The sequence below is a fragment of the Schistocerca serialis genome, chromosome 2 (genome assembly GCF_023864345.2).
Source record: "Schistocerca serialis cubense isolate TAMUIC-IGC-003099 chromosome 2, iqSchSeri2.2, whole genome shotgun sequence".
NCBI lineage: Eukaryota > Metazoa > Arthropoda > Insecta > Orthoptera > Acrididae > Schistocerca > Schistocerca serialis.
Window position 1 is genome coordinate 558743537 of NC_064639.1, and position 18865 is coordinate 558762401.

Below are 18865 nucleotides of genomic sequence, written 5' to 3' on the forward strand. Positions count from 1 at the left end.
AACATCTAATGGTTGTAGATGGTATGTACAATGAGGTGAGAATGACAGCATTATAATGGAGTTATATTTCGCTTTTTCCACCACACTGATATCAGTATGAGATTATTGACTATCGAGCAACAACAAAATCGGATCTGCAGGTGATGGTTTAGTGCGTTTGATAAAATGATTCCAATATTTCATGAACTCCATAGCTGTCATCCATCCTAAACTGTTTCCCGCGCCGACAGATTTCGGTGGTCCGCCTTTTATAAACAAATACTTGTATTTAAGCCTTGCGGAAATAAATATGGGAGGAACTGCGTGATCTAATACCAGGTCCAAAGTAACCAGTGTCCCTCATTCAGCAGATGCTATTGCCCCAACTTGCTTCATTCCCTTCTTGGCAATAATTGGCCTAGGCTTTAGCACTGTGGTAACGTCTGTTTCACCTAAGTTATATATTCTTGATGGTGGAAATTCTTATTTAACCAACACTGTGCTCAGCTTTGTAAAAAAATTCGGTAACATTGTGTTTGTTAAATGATGTCGCCCTGCTGGCACTCGTTGACTCCGGTGTCCTTATTGACAGGTGAGGGTCTCTTTTTAAAAAACCAGTCAGCCAGTCTGGACCAGCTTTTTCATTTTCGTACCATGGTGGTGGACTATTGCCAGTATTGAATTTCAGTGCACATTCGTACGCTAACTTTTTGACTTCTTCTGGCAGAAGACCAAAGAAAATTGAAGTACATTACCACAAATATTCCGGTAACTTAACTTCCTGTTCTTCAGAAAAGATCAGTCTTACTTTTTTGTAACCAATCGCGAGATTTTCTACCCCAGATCTTAGCTTTTTGACAAATCTGTGTAAATTCATATGACAAGTATCTAATTCTTTGGCAACCGTTTTTATTTTCCTGCCATCGTTCTGAACTGCATCTGCTTCATTTTGCATCACCTCCTATGATATAGAACCTCGTGCTGTTTTTAGGGTATGCATCCTCGTATTACAAAAGAAAAAGATAACGATATTTATATTGTATTGTTGGTACAAACGAATTGGGGGAAGTGTTCCGAGGTCACAACGTGCCCCCGATAAACGTAACATCTAGCCCCAATGACAAATGTTTAAATAAAAGCAAGACGTTTGTTACGTTACGAAACATAGGTAATTTACGCACTGTGTACCAAAATAGTAGATAAATCCTTACAATAAAACACTGAAACACTAAAGACTACTCGTTAAAATTCGTGTGATGAATCAAAAACACAAAAATATTTACTTACGTCACCCAGCGACACACGTGCTGTCGTTCTGATGTTCCGGGAACCACTACCCTGTTTACGATGGCTGCTGTCGGTGCACTGTGGCGCTTCATTTCACAACGTGTTTCTTCATATTCATATCTCTATCCCTCGGGAAGTTATTTCAATCGGAACAACTTACCACGGTAATTTTTAGCCCTACTCTCCACTACCTTCTAAATGTTGCCCAGGAAATCGACATATTTCCAAGTTTCTGTGATGCTGCGAGGAGGCTTCATTGTTGACAGCCATACATATCTTTTCGTTCTCCATGGTCGCCTTACCGCCAGGCAGTACATAGAACAGGTACTGTTTGACGATATGGTAGCTACTGCATACGGTGGTGTCCCTGAATTCCTTCTCATTCCAGGGCCTATGCGGCGGGCTTTAGCAGGGATCTCTTGCGAAGCCTGACATTGAAGTAATGGAACGGTCGGCGGTGAGTCCCGACCTAAGGTTCATCGCGCATGTGTGGCACATGCTTGACGGACGTGTTCGTGATCATTTTGTTTCACGACGGTGTCTGCAAGAACTTTCATGGGTTCTTATTAAAGAGCGAGAATGGGAACCACAGGGTGACCTTCCGAGATTTATGTGGAGTCTGCCACGTAGGTGTCAGGCAGTGATAAACGCTTAAGAGGGGCGTATGCGTTATTGAAACTCTCGAAATCCAGTGAAGGGCCTCCAGGACGACGGGATGAATGATTGTTTCCACTTTGGTTCCGACACCTGTTGGTCATTTAGGTTGTTACGACACAGGATGCAATGATATTTTGTTGTGTACTTAATTTGTGAAAGATGAAAGTGTAGTTTGGTAACATACTCAGTTCTCAATTTTTGCTCAGTGGAGTATGGCAGACGCCCAAATTCATGCTCCTATAATTCTTTTGAGCAGTGTATTTCACTTTCATTGCACAGTGAAGGTTTAAATACATAAGATTTTAGTTCTTAATCAGCTTTATCAAATTCTCTGCTGCCAGTGACGAAGAGGCAGACCAGAGGCGCATCCAGCAGCTGTGGGTCGGCGCTCACCGCGAAGACGAATGGCCCGCAGACCCCGACGCGGTCGCAACCGATGCCCTGGATTACGCGCGCGATCGCCTGCTGATTACGCACTTTGTTCGTTTCCTCCTTCGCCCGTTGCTCGCATGTCTATCGTTTTTCTTAGTTAAGGCTGCGATGGCTGCCTCCCAGATACAGCACTACACTGTCCAGTCCAAAACTTCAATGAACAGCCTACGCCATTTCTCCCCGCTTCGGGGTTACGTACCTCTCACTCGACAGAAGTTGCAAGCCCTTGGCGAAGTTGCATATATGTTTCAGCAACCCTAATACGTGGCTGCAGCGTTATTGTCCAACCTTCTGTTGTGAAATCGGAAGTTGTGAGAACTACTACAGGGGGGTCCAAACAAATGTATCCACTGTTTAAAAGTCCATAACTTGCAAACTAATTGATGGAGTTGTCTCATTTTTGGTGAAAGTGTAGCTTAAAGTTCAACTTAAAGATATCACTGTAGGTGTTCGAAATAGTCACCATTAACATCTACACACAAACGATGCCGCCGAACTGCAGCACGAACTACCGACTGCAACGAGTTCAGTTGGATATTTGCACATGAATGTACGATGGATTCTCGAAGTTCATCCAATGTGCGTGGCTTTTGTCGATAAACTGCGTCCTTTAGTGTTTCCCACAGGTAAAAGTCCAGAGGAGTTAGATCTGGGGAACGTGGTGGATGTTCCACAGCATCTCTTCGGCCTATCCATCTTCCTGGTAGATTTTCGTCGAGATACGCCCTAACATGATTTTGGTGGTGGGCTGGGGTACCATCTTGTTGAAAGTAAACTCTTCCCTCTCCTTAAAAGTCTCTGATGGCAGGTAAAATGGATGTCTGAAGCTTTTGAAGGTACATCTCACCGGTAACAGTTCCGTCAAAGACGAATGGCCCAATCAAGCACCGGTAAGACAACTCAGAACACGCATTTACTCCTGGCAAATTCACGGCTTTGTCTACATGGACGTTCGGATTTTCGGCGGCCCAGTAGATGCAATTGTGGCGATTTACTGTACCATTGAGTTTGAACTGTGGCTCATCAGACCACACAATCATCTCTACAAACTGTTCATCGTTGCGCACCATGTTAGCAAACCACTCGCAGTACTCCATTCTACGATCTGGGTCGTCCTCGTTCATTGCGTGTAGCAATCGTGGGGTGTAGCACTTCCACTTTGCTGTCTTCAAAATTCGCTGAACACTTGAGCGACTCACTCCAATTTCACGGGCACACTGTCTCACAGGCTTCTGTGGCACGTGAGTGAATTGTTGTAACACACGACGGGAGTTAGCTGGACTTGTTACTGTTACAGGTCGTCCAGATCGTTGTTTGCGAACATCTTTAACACAGCCTTCGGCTTAAAATTTGTTTCGAATGCGTCGAATTGTTAAATGTGTCGGTGTCTCCGTTTGATACTCATTTCGCCATTGCCGTTGAACCTCATCAATGTTTTCGTACTTGAAATACCACTTCAAAACTGACTTCTTTTCATCGAATGTAAGCCTTGAGCCGACCATGTTTACTCGAGTAACTAGGTTCAACTAAGAACAAAACACTGACTATCTGGCGACTTTCATCTGACAAAACAAAACAACGCAATACAGCGCTTGTCTGGCAATTGCCGCAACTACAAACTATTACACTACCAAAGATGAGACAACTCCGTCAGTTAGTTTGCCAGTTATGGACTTTTCAAAAGTGGATACATTTTTTTGGACCCCTCTGTATTTAAGAAAATATCTTTACTTTTATCTTTCCGCTCCGCTTTCCATACTATCTTCTCTTAAAAGTAGTTCATATTAAGAATATAGATGCTGTCACCATGGATATTACTGAACCATGAGCTTATTAGGTCATGGTCGCTAAATACGACACCAATTATTTACGGAAGAATGGAAAACTGATAAGCCGACCTAAAGAAAGATCGGTTTGCATTCCGGAGAAATGAAGGTACACGCTAGATGTATTGACCATTAGAAGATAGATTGAAAGAACGGCAATCCTTCGATTATAGCATTTCTGAATTCAGATAAAGTGTTGACGATGTTGACTGGAAAATATTCTTTGAAATTCTGAAGGTATAAAAACTAAAATACAAGGCGCGGAAAGATATATAGAACTTGTACAGAAACGAAACTGCAGTTGTAAGAGTCGAAGGCCTTGAAACACAAGCTGTGCTTGATAAGAGAGAGAGACAGGGTCGTAGCTTCTGCTCCGAATTTATTCTGTCTTTAGATTAAGCAAGGTGAAATTCTGAAAGGGAGTTAATGTTCACGGAAAACTAATAAAAAGTTCGATGATTGCCAATGACATTGTATAAGGGGCGATCAAAAAGTTTCGGTTTGAGGCGTTGCTGCCGCATATATGCAGCATAGCGCGACTCTGATGCTGGTACATGAGCACTGACATGTAGCAAGGGATTTGTCTAACATCTGTGCGTGCGGTAAATGCGGAAATGCGAACTAGGGCGACGTTATTGGCATACTTGTCTAAAGTGGAACAACGTGCTGTTATTCTTTTCTTGTCATCCGTCGGAGAATAAAGAATGTGTATGAGGCAGCACGTGTGTCGGAGACCACTACTATGGAGTGGTGCACGACAAGGGGCGCTGCAGATTCACGATAACGCACGTCCCCGTATCGTAAATGTCGGACGCAGGAGTTATGCAAACTCAAGTGGGAAGCACTCGAGCACTGACGCTATGAACCTAATCTCTCCTCATGCTATTATCACGACTTCGATCCCTTGAAAACGATTCCTGTCGCACGAGGATGTGCAGCAGGGAGTTTCGGACTTCCTCAGGACACGGTTTTTTAGCAAATGAGTATCTTAAATGTGATGCGTCGGTGAGATAGTTGCTTCAACGCCACTGTGCCTGCTGGCATACCGATTCTGGACTGTACAGCCTTCGAACGGAAACTTTTTGATCTTTCCTCGTAATTCTGAGACGGGAAAGGACTTGGAAGACCGGTTAAACGAAATGGATATTGTCCTGCGAAACGGTTATAATATGAATTCCTTGAAGGTCACCAGTAGTAAAACAAGGGCAATAGAATGTAGTAGAATTTATTCAAGTGATGTCGGCAGAAGTGGAATAAAAATCTACACACTAGAAGTAATAATTGAGTTTTGTTATTTGTGCACAAAGTAATTATCGATGGCCGAAGTAGGCAGGACATAAAATGCAGAAGCAGCAGCAAGAAAAGGGAAATTTTCTAATATAGATATACATAAGCGTTACGCGCAGCCTTTAACGAAGGTTTTTATCTGAAGTTAGCCTTGTACAAAAGTGAATCAAAGAAGACAAGCGATTAAAACAGTAAGAGGATAAAAGCTTTTGAAATATGGTACTGTAGAAGAATACCAAAGATTAGTTCGACGGATACGTTAACTAATGATGAGGTAATACTGGAACTGGAAAAAAAAATATAAATTTATGGCACTATTTCACTAAAAGAAGGAATGAGTTTATAGGACACATTCTGAGACATCGAGGAATCGTCGGTTTGTTGTTGATGGAAATGCCGGGCGTTAAAACTGTAGACGGCGACCAAAGGATGAATATAGTAAACATGTTAATATGGATGTAAGTTACAGTAAACATTCGGAGATGAAGAGGCTTGCACCGAATAGACGGCTCGGAGATGTACATGAGTCTTCCGACTACAACTACAATAATATTGTAATTGAAGTTGTATAAATGTAATCGCCGGGGACGCGACTATTTAACTAATTGGTAATTTGAGTTCGAAACTAATTATAAGGAATCCATGTAATTATTGAACAGCATGCATAATTAGTCTTAAAACAATATTGTATCCATAAGTGTCATCAGTAATACACAGCGGTTTGTCAATATCATCCTTAAACATAAACTTTTAATGGTGCGACGGTGACACAGTATGGCTGCCACAGAATAAGAAATAAATACACGATTAACCTGTCCCCACTTTAATTTAGTTTATTCACTTCACATCGTGTTTCTGTTGGCTAGTTTCCATCATTAGATGCAGTCATGCAGATTGTTAAAATATTCGCCGACAGCTGATCAATGTCGACCTTCCGTGAAACAATTATTGCGATATCTGGTAGTAAAATGGTCATCAAAATATAGCACTCAAATTTAAGCAGACTACTGTTTCAGAACTACTTGAGTTTGGATGGAATATCATCCTGGGCATTAACTGTGAGGTACCGAAGATCGAACGTGATTATTTTTTACATGAACAGTTTAATTATTCCCACAACTGCATCTCACAATAGAAACTGGTCTCAGAATACACGTCACTGTTCCCTTTTGATTGCTTCATTTGCCACTTTTTTGTTTCTTCTCCTTTCGTCAGTTAGATTCAATGTCTTCTCCTTTTGCTTATTTGATCCTCTAATTATTTTATCTCTCATAGTTACCTATTCGTCTGTTATGGCCTTCCTTACCCCTGTTTCAGTTAATCGTTGCCTAATGCTTTCTTTCTAATCTTAAACAAACTGTGATTGTTTCAAATCCAGGTTCTATTTCTACACTTTCCTACCTCTCTGCAGTTTCTTCAATTTTAATCTACATTCCAAAACCAATAAATCTTGATCAGGATTCACATCTCCCACCAGATTTGCACGTTAAAATCTGGTTTCCATATCTCTGTCTTACCACCGTGTAATCTACTTCATTACTTTACGTGTCTTCAGGTCTCTTCCACGTACACAAATTTGTTTCTTGGCTTTAAACCAAGTATTATTGATGATTAAATTACGATCTGAGCGAAATTCTAACAGGCGGCGTCCTCTTTCATGTCTGACCACCAGTGTATGTTAACCTATTATTACTTCTCTTCCTTTTCCTCGTATCGAATTCTAGCCGCCTATCACAGTTAAATTTTCGCCTTACGTAACTGTCTAAATAGTTTATTTTATCTTATCGTAGATTCTTTGAATCTCTTCATCACACGTTGCGCTAGGTAAGTATAATCTTGTACTATTATTATGGTTGTCTGATTAGTGTTTGTCTCGGCTATGGTAAAGTGTCTATTATCATGTTTATACGCAGGAGCTTGCTCGCCCTCCGATATTCTTAATCATTATTTACCTACACCTTCATCATCCCTTTCTGATTTTGTATTTATAATCCTACGATCAGCTGACCAGAAGTTACGTTTTCGTGCCAGCACATTTCTCTAATTCCCGTTATCCGAAACATCAACCAATCAATCTCACTTTTTAAATTCTCTGACCTACCTACCCGATTAACTTTCGACTTTCCAACGCTTAGAATGCCCGTTTTGATTTCCCTGGTGACCACATCCAAGACTAGTCCTCACATGGGGATCCGAATGGCGGCCTATTTTACTTTCGTAATATTTTACCCAAAATGATGCCGTTATCAGTAAGCTGTACACTAGAGCTGCCTGTCTGGGGAAAAACAGTCAGTCGTTGGCAGTATTAGCACAGGAAGGCGTGTTGGCTAACGTTACGACGCCAGATCACTCAGTCATCCAGATTGGTCATTGGCAGTACTAACACACCAAGGCAGATCACTCAGTCATCCAGATTGGTCATTGGCAGTACTAACACACCAAGGCAGTGCTGGCTATCATTACAAGGCCGAATCAGTCGGTCATCCAATATGGCCATTGGCAGTACTAGCACAGCAAGGGTACTACCACAGTGAGGCAGTGTTGGCTAACGTTACAAGGCCAAATCATGCAGTTATCCCGACTGTTCATTGCACAGCAAGGCAGTGTAGGCTACTGTTACAAGGTCAGATCAGTCAGTCATCCAAATTCGTCATTGGCAGTTCTAGCACAGCAAGGGTACCAGCACAGCAAGGCAGTGTTGGCTAACATTACAAGGCCAAATCATTCAGTCATCCAGACTGGTCATTGGCAGTACTAGCACAGCAAGGCAGTGTTGGCTAACGTTACAAGGCCAAATCACTCAGTCATCCAGACTGGTCATTGGCAGTACTAGCACAGCAAGGCAGTGTTGGCTAACGTTACAAGGCCAAATCAATCGCGACTGCTACGGTCGCAGGTTCGAATCCTGCCTCGGGCATGGATGTGTGTGATGTCCTTAGGTTAGTTAGGTTTAAGTAGCTCTAAGTTCTAGGGGACTGATGACCACAGATGTTAAGTCCCATAGTGCTCAGAGCCATTTGAACCAAATCAATCAGTCATCCAGACTGGTCATTGGCAGTAGTAGCACAGCAAGGGTACTAGCACAGCAAGGCATTGTTGGCTAACGTTACAAGGCCAGATGAGTCAGTTGTCCAGACTGGACATTGGCAGTAGTAGCAGAGCAAGGCACTGTTGGCTAACCTTACAACGCGAGATCAGTCATCCAGACTGATACCACTGCCACTAATGAAAAGGCTGCCGGCCCTCTTTAGGAATGACAGGTTAGTCTCATCTCTCCACTCTCTCCACAGATACCCCTTCGTTGTGGTCGCCTGCGATACGGCTGAATCGTTGAGGCACTAAGGCCACCTCACCTCGGCCATTTCGGTGGTTGAGCAGTATATTAATCGTACGAAAAACGACACATTTTGTGTGTTTGTAGTCAAATGTGTTATTTTAATTTTAAAATGTGTTAATTAATTGTTTTGTACTTGTAAGGATCCTCGTATTGAAACTCAGTGGCAAACAAATAAACAGTAATAATAAGAAACAACGACAATAACAAAGCATCCCTACCCAAATAATTTACTGCAGGCTAAATAAAAAGCGACAAGTATCATAGAAAATAGTTTTAAAACAGCGGAAGTCAGTTTTAAAGTCTTTCTTCCGTCATAAGGTTATTTTAATTTTAACTGCAAATATTGTTAAGTTGATGGAAGTTTTAACCTCCACATGGGGTGAGTTGAGCTGACAAAAGTTTACAAATTGAATTCTTATTTGACCAAAAATATTACTGCTTACGAACAACTGCCTTAGCTTGGAATATTTCAAGTGGGCCAGCTTTAGTGTCATTGGGCAATCGGACTTCATAAATTATTTGACAAGTAGTTCGTAAGTAATCACTATAATTCGTATGTGTCTCAGGAAAATAACCGTAACGTAGGCTAAGGAGATACCGCCCAAGCAGCTTATTTCCATTTATGCAATAAGGCTCACCCGCACTTCCAATAAAGAACCTGCCAAAATCGTGTCAGGAGCCTTGGTGGTACAAAATAAAAGAATATGACATAATGCTTTAACATAAATATTTGATTATTCTCACTTTAAAAAAACTTTCTCTAATAAAGGCGTGTCAACAGAAGAAAGAAAGATAAAGAAGGGAATGACCAGAGATATATGTCAGACAAAAGACGGATATTGCTTTACAAAGACAGCTTTCTCACTGGATCTAAACTTTCTAACTTTAAGCATTATCATTTTATGTTTTGGATGCACGAGACATTTCTTCATTAGAAATCATGCACTTCATATACTTGTTCTTAGAAAAAAAAACGATAATCCTAATTAAGTAAGAAAGAAGAAAAATACTATTATGTCGTTACAATCCGCACCTTTCCGATTAATGATTTATGGATTACATACAAACATAATAATTTGAGGCAACACTATCACTATAAGCGATTAGCAATGACATCGTTTCCATGATTGTCCTCTAACAGCCAATTTTGCATACCACACTTGCAGCCCACTGGTTCTAAGTTTTCGAAGCAATTGTAGTTCTGACAATATTGGCCCGTGTGTTATTACTTCTTTGTGGAATATATTCATATCACATGTTTACATGTGTGGTAGTGGACTGTTGCTGTTTTCGGATCAGTTGTCACAGCCCGCATTTTTCGTATGCTACAGATTCCATCGGACACTGTGGTGACATATAATGTAGCTGACGTACTGTTAAAATTTAAATTAACCGGTTTGTACTATTTACGCACGAGGAATTTTGTATTCAGAAAATCTCAGTTGTAACAGCAAACTATCATATCCGCTTCCAACGAAACTATGAAAGGAGAAACAAGTGGCCACTCACTACGCAGTTATTCGTATAGTGTTTCCAGGATTAGTCCACGAAACAGCGTTAACTCTTTTTCCGAAATTAAATGGGGTCACACTGACAGTCAACGGACAGCGGTACCTGTATTTCGTGTCCCAGAGGTATTGCGATGCTAGTAATTTTGGCTTGAGCTCTGCTGGAATAAATAAAGCCACAGACAGAAACAGAGCTTCCATTTCCCGTCAAAACCAGTCTCCGTTCTTCGAACAAATATTTTGCATTCGCTTTCAAATTCTAACTTACCCGTTGCTACTGCTTCCCACAGCTGTATCTCTGGAGAGCCAAATGGATTTTAACTGTCAGATCTGACTTGGCAATTTAATGTTTTTTTTTTCCTTTTTTCCTTTCTTTTTATTTGTACATTTACAGCAGTACTAACTGAGAGTAATGGACTGAGAGACACGGTGTTAAAATAAATGAGAACACCCCAACGGCATTCTAGCTGCGGTGTAACGTGGCAGTTAGTAAAGCAGCCCTCTGTTAATACTATTGTGCTCAGAAGCCGAGGTCGATGCGGAAAACTATTTTCTAACGTTTCGTCCCCATCTGTTAGAGGCATCTGCAGATACAAGCAACAGCTCCACTGGAAGCTCAAGCGATCCTGACTTTGTAGGCGCATTATGAACTGTTTAGGGCAGAGGTTCTCAACCTTTGTGACCATTAGCACTAAGTGTAATCAGATATTAGCTAATACCCCCCTCAGCACCCGCACATTCTCACCACCATCGCCTCCACCGTCACCATCAACGACAGCGCCAAATTAAACTTTAGAATGAAAAATAATTTTCCTGAAACAGAAAAGCACTATTGTTTTTAAAATGACGGAAGCTAAATAATAGTTCTTGTAGGTGTTTTATTAGAGTGGAAAGTAACGAGGTTAGTGTGACAATTGGTACTGGTTGTTTCTGACAACTTTTTATATAGAATATTTAAGCAATTTTCAGTGAATACATACGACTTCTTCACAGAGAAGGAAGTTGTCTATGCACATTCAGGCTAGTTACATGCTATGAAACGTGCTTCCTCAGTACCAACCCTTTCGCTAGTGACACTTGTTTAATCCGTGTCCTACAATCACGTTTAAAATCCACCAAGTTAAAATCTTTCTAATTAATATTAGTGTACCACTTCAATGCTTCGCTGCTTACTTCTGAAATGGCAGAAATTGGAAGGCTATGGCTGCCACTATTAACAATAATAATAATAATAACACTATTTAGGAATAACACAATGTAGTAACCGTTTCGCACTCAGTGATATGTTGTACCGTCAATTATTTCGTTCACCTGTTACGAAGTGTGGTGCCGCCTATACAGCTCTTAATGGGCGTATGAGTATGAATTCGAGGCGCCTTCTGCTTTCGGTCCATTCTGAAAATGGAATCTGCTAGAAGATCAAAACGGTATGCTGGAACTCGCAACCGTCACTTTTGTCAACCTCGTGAAAGTGCTTACCGATTGAGCTATACAAGGCACACCCTCTCATCTGTACTTCCGCCAGTCCTCTTCTCCTACTTTCCATTCTTCACAGACAATCTCCTACATATCTCACGGGACTAGCAATCATCGAAGAAAAGATATTACAGAGAAATTGCTTAGCCACAGGCTAGTGGATTTTTTCCAGGATGAGTTTTGAGCCTGTGACAGAATGCGCTCTGTTTTCGAATCTCCTGGCAGGTTGACACTCCCTTCCAGGAGTGCCTATCCCGCAGGTATTCAGGAGCATTTCTGTGAAGCTGTAATCAAACAAAAGAGTTACTTTCGGAAGATAAATTGCGTGGGCGGGTTTTGAGCTGTGTTTGGATGCTAAGTCCGTCGAGAATTTGCCCACGATAGGCAAAAGTACCAAGTTCATGACCCAGTTTTAAACAGCGCACACTCCACTGCTCCACTGCAGAGTTAAAGTTCATTCGCAAAGTCGGGAGATGTATACTGAAGTTGGGGTGGAAAGGTTAGTAAATCGGTTTCCACAAGGATTACAGCATCTCAGTCCGGAAGTTTCAGCAGAAGTAAACACTGGTTCAGAAAGTCCACACTGTATTAACATGCTTTCCACTTTTTTGTTAGTCAGTTTTCCTTGATGTCAGCCAAAATCATCAGGTAAATCCTCAGACGACCATAGAATTGCTGCACTGGTTGATAAAGGTAAAGTATGGGGCTTTAGGTCAACAGAGCGTACCACAAACATCTGAGAAGGTACCAAATTTGACTGGATAATTGAGTATTTGCACTGTCTAAGCAAATATTTTCCGCTGAAATCAGAGAAGATGAATGTACTAGATCGATATTGCGTTTCACTGCCGGACCCGCCCAGAGAATTGGGCGCGCTATCATACCGTTACCGGAATTTCGGGAATCGGATAGAACTCGACCGGCCGATTAACGACGAGGGCCGGTGCGTCGTAGTCTGGTGAAGCTGGCATCTGATTAAAGAGAAATACACAGTGTTTTCAGAGTTCTTGGTAGATATGCTATACTTCTAGAGTTGCCCGTACAAAATTTGAATAGTTATTCAGAATCTCGAGAAAAAAAGTTGTGATCTTAGTTCTGAATAGCAGGACCCGATTTTCGAGAAATATACGGTGCTTTCAGAGTTCTTGGTAGATATGCTATAGTTCTAGAATTCGCTGTACAAAATTTGAATAATCCAGAATCTCGCGAAAAGGACTGTGATCTTAGTCCTGAATAACGGTGAAGTTCGCACCTGACTTTGAAGAAACTTACATTTCGTGTCAGAGTTCTTGATCGATATTTTATAGTTCTAAAATCCTTTGAACAACATTTGAATTGCTCTTCAGAATTTAGAAAAAAAATACGGAAACTCTAATGATATTTTCTATGAAGATAGCAGTTAATTCCAATAATGAAGGACACATTTTCACTACATAAAACAACAAATGTCTACAACAATTCTGTTCACAGTTTTGGACAGCACCCCAAGAATTCTACCGCATATGATCAATAAAACAATTTCTCAGGCTCGGAAAATATTGTCTTCAGGTAGCAGGATGATCCAACCTCGAACTAGTTAGCCACCTGCACAAGAGTATGTAGCACTTTTTTGTTTAATTTAAGCAAGACATTTAAAGTAAAATTGTGTCGGAGGCTGATTTTACAGCGTTTCAGTGATCGTGTTAATGTACATTTAATTTGCAATGCGAAGTTTTCTACAATCTGAAATACTATGGTGAGAATTCGCGGTGGTTTTTCAGTTTATTGGAGGCAGCGGAAACTTATTTTCAGGTTTGGAAGACGCTTATGACAGTAGTAAGATGATGTTCATTCTGGCAGGTCCTGTTAGCACAATTTGCATTCATTCGGGGAAAACAAACACTGAGTGGAAAACTTATGTACGACCCCCTCCTCCTCCCCTTAACCTGTTGTTCTGTTAATAGATTTATGACCCCCTGTGGATAATCTGTCCATCTGAGATACCACCCCCACCTCTCCCGCTCCCCCTACACCACTCACATTCCTCTGGGAAACCCCTTCACCAATATAGGGCAAAATCTGACATCAAATTAATAGACAAATTAATTAAATCAAAAATTATTTCACCCCCCCCCCCCCTCTGGTAAATATCCCAGCCTCCGCCCCTCCCCATCTAGAAATTGGAGGGAAAAGGACCCAGCTTCTGAAGAAGAAGGATCTCACAACAGGAAAGTCAAACCAAAGTCTATTGCTTAAGAAAGGATGTACTGTTTATTTATAAAATTCAGTTTGCATGGGTTATAACTCTCTTTTATTCGGTGGGATCATTGTCTGCTGATTTGGAAGATGCAGGTCTCGTAAAATATATCGAAAAGATACATCGCTTTTTGTCCAATTGTGCAAGGAATGCAAACATGAAATCGACGTCAACATAAGTCACCACACGTAACTAAAAATCTTCCGATTGCGTCTTCGCACCGAATGCAGGGCAGACACGCTGTCTGTTTAATCTATTCCCGCGCATGGTGCATGGGAGAGTAGCCTGCACACAGTGCCGGCTAATGCGTTGCATAGACCAGAAGTCGTGCTAATCGCCGAACAGTGCGTCAGTTGATGGTAGCATTTTACCTGGCTGTACCAACTGGTAAGAGATGGTAGAAAGCACTAAGTTTTCACTGCTACGAACATCATATGTGAATTTCTTCTGTGATTACAGTGCTACAACAGTGAGAATAATAATCACAAAGACATCATCAATGATGACCTATACATTCCACACAGATCGTGAAAAAACACTGCCTAAAACATATATTACAAATAAAGTCTTATAAAACACACACGCACTAGCAGCTCTGAGCAAATGCTCAGTGCTTCAAAAGTAACTCCTCCACTGCACTTCGATGCGACAATCATGACAACACGTCTGCTTCTCACAGGGTCCAGAAGCCTTGTGCCCTGGCCTGCTGAGAACTAGCAAATATTTTTTGAAAGACAACATATTCATGCCAGTGACTTTTATAAGTTTTTATGTCCTTCAAAAAGTTTTTTTATGATTGTGAATCCCAGTTACAACAAGTGTATTCATCTAGCAAATAATTCCAGTGTCCCCAAGCAACATCGGTGGGAACTACTGACTGGTGATAACATCACAAAGAGTGATGTGATGCATCCCCCTATGTATAGACAGACGAAAGCTAATCAAGTAATTAAATTTCAAGAACACTCGCCTTGTATTGGGGATCTTGTATTCAGAGACATTTTAGAACACAAGCACAATTCTCCATGTGCTGCCCTTAACCTATACAGTTACGAAGGCAGCCACATGCATTCTGAGCAGTACTTCACTACTCACAAACTCAGTAAGCACCTCGAGCCTTGCGACCTGGACAACCCAATCACTACAGAGCAGAAGTAAGGTCTTTTTGATATTTGATACCTTGAGAACATCCTCCACCCTCGCTCGAGAGGCTACTTCCTGTTTGTGCACGCTTGAACCAATCAGTCCAAAGCTGTCGACAAGATCTCCCCAAATACTGCAGTCTGAGGGGTTGCCGCCAAATTACTGGGCAAAGCTTGAGACACCCCTGGCCTCAGTCTATCATTCGCCAGTGTCTTAGGTCATATTCTTGCTCGTGTGCATTCTACCAATTTATTTGGAAAACTGAAGCATGGCAGTAGCAGCGGCGGCAATACCAGTGGCGGCAAATGCCCGAGGCAATGGGAATTACCTGGTAAGTTAATATTCTAATCAAAAACTACAGCTTTTTTCACTTCGAATTTCGTAGTATTAAATACATTTCGTTTTATTGTTTCAGCATGCATCCACCAAACAGTGGAATAAATGAATGCTAAGATGCATCAGTGGCACCAACGGCAGCAACAGCGTAGTAAGTAGAATAAATATTCTTCTTCACGTACATAATACACTGCTGTTATGTAGTGGACAATCAGTGAGTCTCTGTTGTTGTACACGATTTCGAAAACCAAAATCAGTAATTGTAATTGTTTCGCTAAGATTTTTGTAGTACTGAATACATGTCACCTTATTGTTTCAATATATGTGCAAAATATAAATGGCGAGCTGGCTGCCCTCAGTTTCGATTGGAAGGGATGGTTGCTGCAGGGGAGTAGGAAGGGCGGTAGAGAAAGGCATTCGGGCACCCTGTACTGCAAAGACTGTCAACTCCAGATTACACTACTGGCCATTAAAATTGCTACACCAAGAAGAAATGCAGATGATAAACGGGTATTCATGGGACAAATATATTATACTAGAACTCACATGTGATTATATTTTCACGCTATTTGGGTGCATAGATCCTGAGAAATCAGTACCCAGAACAACCACCTCTGGCCGTAATAACGGCCTTGATACGCCTGGGCATTGACTCAAACACAGCTTGAATTGCGTGTACAGGAACAGCTGCCCATGAAGCTTCAACACGATACCACAGTTCATCAAGAGTAGTGACTGGCGTGTTGTGACGAGCCAGTTGCTCGGCCACCATTGACCAGACGTTTTAAATTAGTAAGAGATCTGGAGAATGTGCTGGCCAGGGCAGCAGTCGAACATTTTCTGTATCCAGAAAGGCCCGTACAGGACCTGCAACATGCGGTCGTGCATTATCCTGCTGAAATGTAGGGTTTCGCAGGGATCGAATGAAGGGTAGAGCCACTTGTCGTAACACATCTGAAATGTAACGTCCACTGTTCAAAGTGCCGTCATTGCGAACAAGAGGTGACCGAGACGTGTTACCAATGGCACCCCATATAATCACGCCGGGTGATACGCCAGTATGGCGAAGACGAATACACGCTTCCAATGTACGTTCACTGCGATGTCGCCAAACACTAATACGACCATCATGATGCTGTAAACAGAACCTGGATTCATCCGAAAAAATGACGTTGTGCCATTGGTGCACTCAGGTTCCACGTTAAGTACAGCATCGCAGGCGCTTCTGTATGTGATGCAGCGTCAAGGGTAACCGCAGCCATGGTCTCCGAGCTGATAGTCCATGCTGATGCAAACGACGTCAAACTGTTCGTACAGGTGGTTGTTGTCTTGCAAACGTCCCCATCTGTTGACTCAGGGATCGAGACGTGGCTGCACGATCCGTTACAGCCATGTGGATAAGATGCTTGTCATCTTGACTGCTAGTGATACGAGGCCGTTGGAATCCAGCACGGCATTCCGTATTACCCTTTTGAACCCACAGATTCCATATTCTGTTAACAGTCATTGGATCTCGACCAACACGAGCAGCAATGTCGCGATACGATAAACCGCAATCACGATAGGCTACAATCCGACCTTTATCGAAGTCGGAAATGTGATGGTACGCATTTCTCCAGCTCACACGAGGCATCACAACAACGTTTCACAAGGCAACGCCGGTCAACTGCTGTTTGTGTATGAGAAATCGGTTGGAAACTTTCCTCATGTCAGCACGTTGTAGATGTCGCCACCGGCGCCAACCTTGTGTGAATGCTCTGAAAAGCTAATCATTTGCGTATCACAGCATCTTCTTCCTGTCGGTTAAATTTCGCGTCTGTAGCAAGCCATCTTCGTGGTGTAACAATTTTAATGGCCAGTAGTGTAATATGCCGACCCCGAGGGAATATGAGACGAAGACCAGGAAAAAGAGGAGGATTCTTACGTTTCACTGGTTAACAAAGATATCTACCAAGGAAACTTCGTTTTTTATGTCACTATTCTTTTCGCCGGTTTGATGCGGCTCGCCACGCGTTCCTCTCTTGCGCCAAACTCTTCATCTGGAACTTCACAATTGTATTCCGGATATATTCGAATCTTCATTTACTTCTCCTGCAGTTTTTGCCCTCTACAACTTCCTCTAGTACCATGGCGGTCTTTCCCAGTTCTCGTAACACACATAGTGCTGTCCGACCTTTTTGCCAGTGTTTTGTAAATGTTCCTTCCTCCACCAATTCTGCCGAGAACATCATTTCATTATTTCGTCAGTCCACCTAATTTTTAACATTCTTCAGCCACACCACATCACAAGCGCTTATATTTTTCCCGTTTCCAAATAGACCACGATTCACTGTCGTTCAGAGCTGAGTTCCGAATGTTCATTCCTACAATTTTTTTCAAAAAATTAAGGCCTATTTTTGCTTTATTAGACTTCACTTGGCCTGTGCTAGTCTGCTTTTTATGTTCTATTTGCTTCGTTCGTCGTAGGTAGTTTTGCTTCGAAGATAGGAGAATTCTTTAACTTGGTCTTGATAATTAATTACGATGTTAATTTTCTCGCCACTTTCATTTCTTCTGTTCCTCATTACTTTGGTCTTTTTCCATATTACTCTCAGTCCATATACTGCACTCGTTAGCATATTCATTTCCTTCGACAGATGCTGCAATCCTTCTTCGGTTTCACTGAGGAAAGTAATATCATCATCGAATATTATCATTGATATGTTTTAACCATGAATTTTAATCCCAGCCTAGAAACTTTCCTTCATTTCTGCCATTGCCTCTTCCATCTATTTGAAATGTATTCGCAGTTGCGAATATGGAGAACCATCAGTTGCATAGCCTGCCCGGATAGAAGTGCTGTCTAACGCACTGCTTTCTGGGTGGAAAGGTGTGCTGGTCCCTGGAACGAATCCGCCCGTCGGATTAGTGTCGAGGTCCGGATGCTGGCCAGTCTGTGGATGGTTTTTCAGGCGGTTTTCCATCTGCCTCGGCGAATGCGGGTTGGTTCCCCTTATTCCGCGTCTTTTACCCTATGTCGGCGATTGCTGCGCAAACACTTTCTCCACGTATGCGGACACCACCATTACTCTGCCACGCAAACATTGGGGCAACACTCGTCTGGTGTGAGGCGTTACCGAGAGCTCCCTGGGAGCCGAACCACACAATAACTCTGGGTTCGGAGTGGGGCGGCGGTGGGGTGAGTGAACTACTGTAGCCTGTTGTGGGGTTGTGAACCACTGAGGGCTACGGTGGGGACGAAGCCTGTCCGTCGTTTCTAGGTCCCCAGTTCCATACAATACAGTACAATACAATACAATAAGCTGTATAATGGAACGACGACAATGAAAGGTTGTGCCGGATCGGCACTCGAACCCGGATA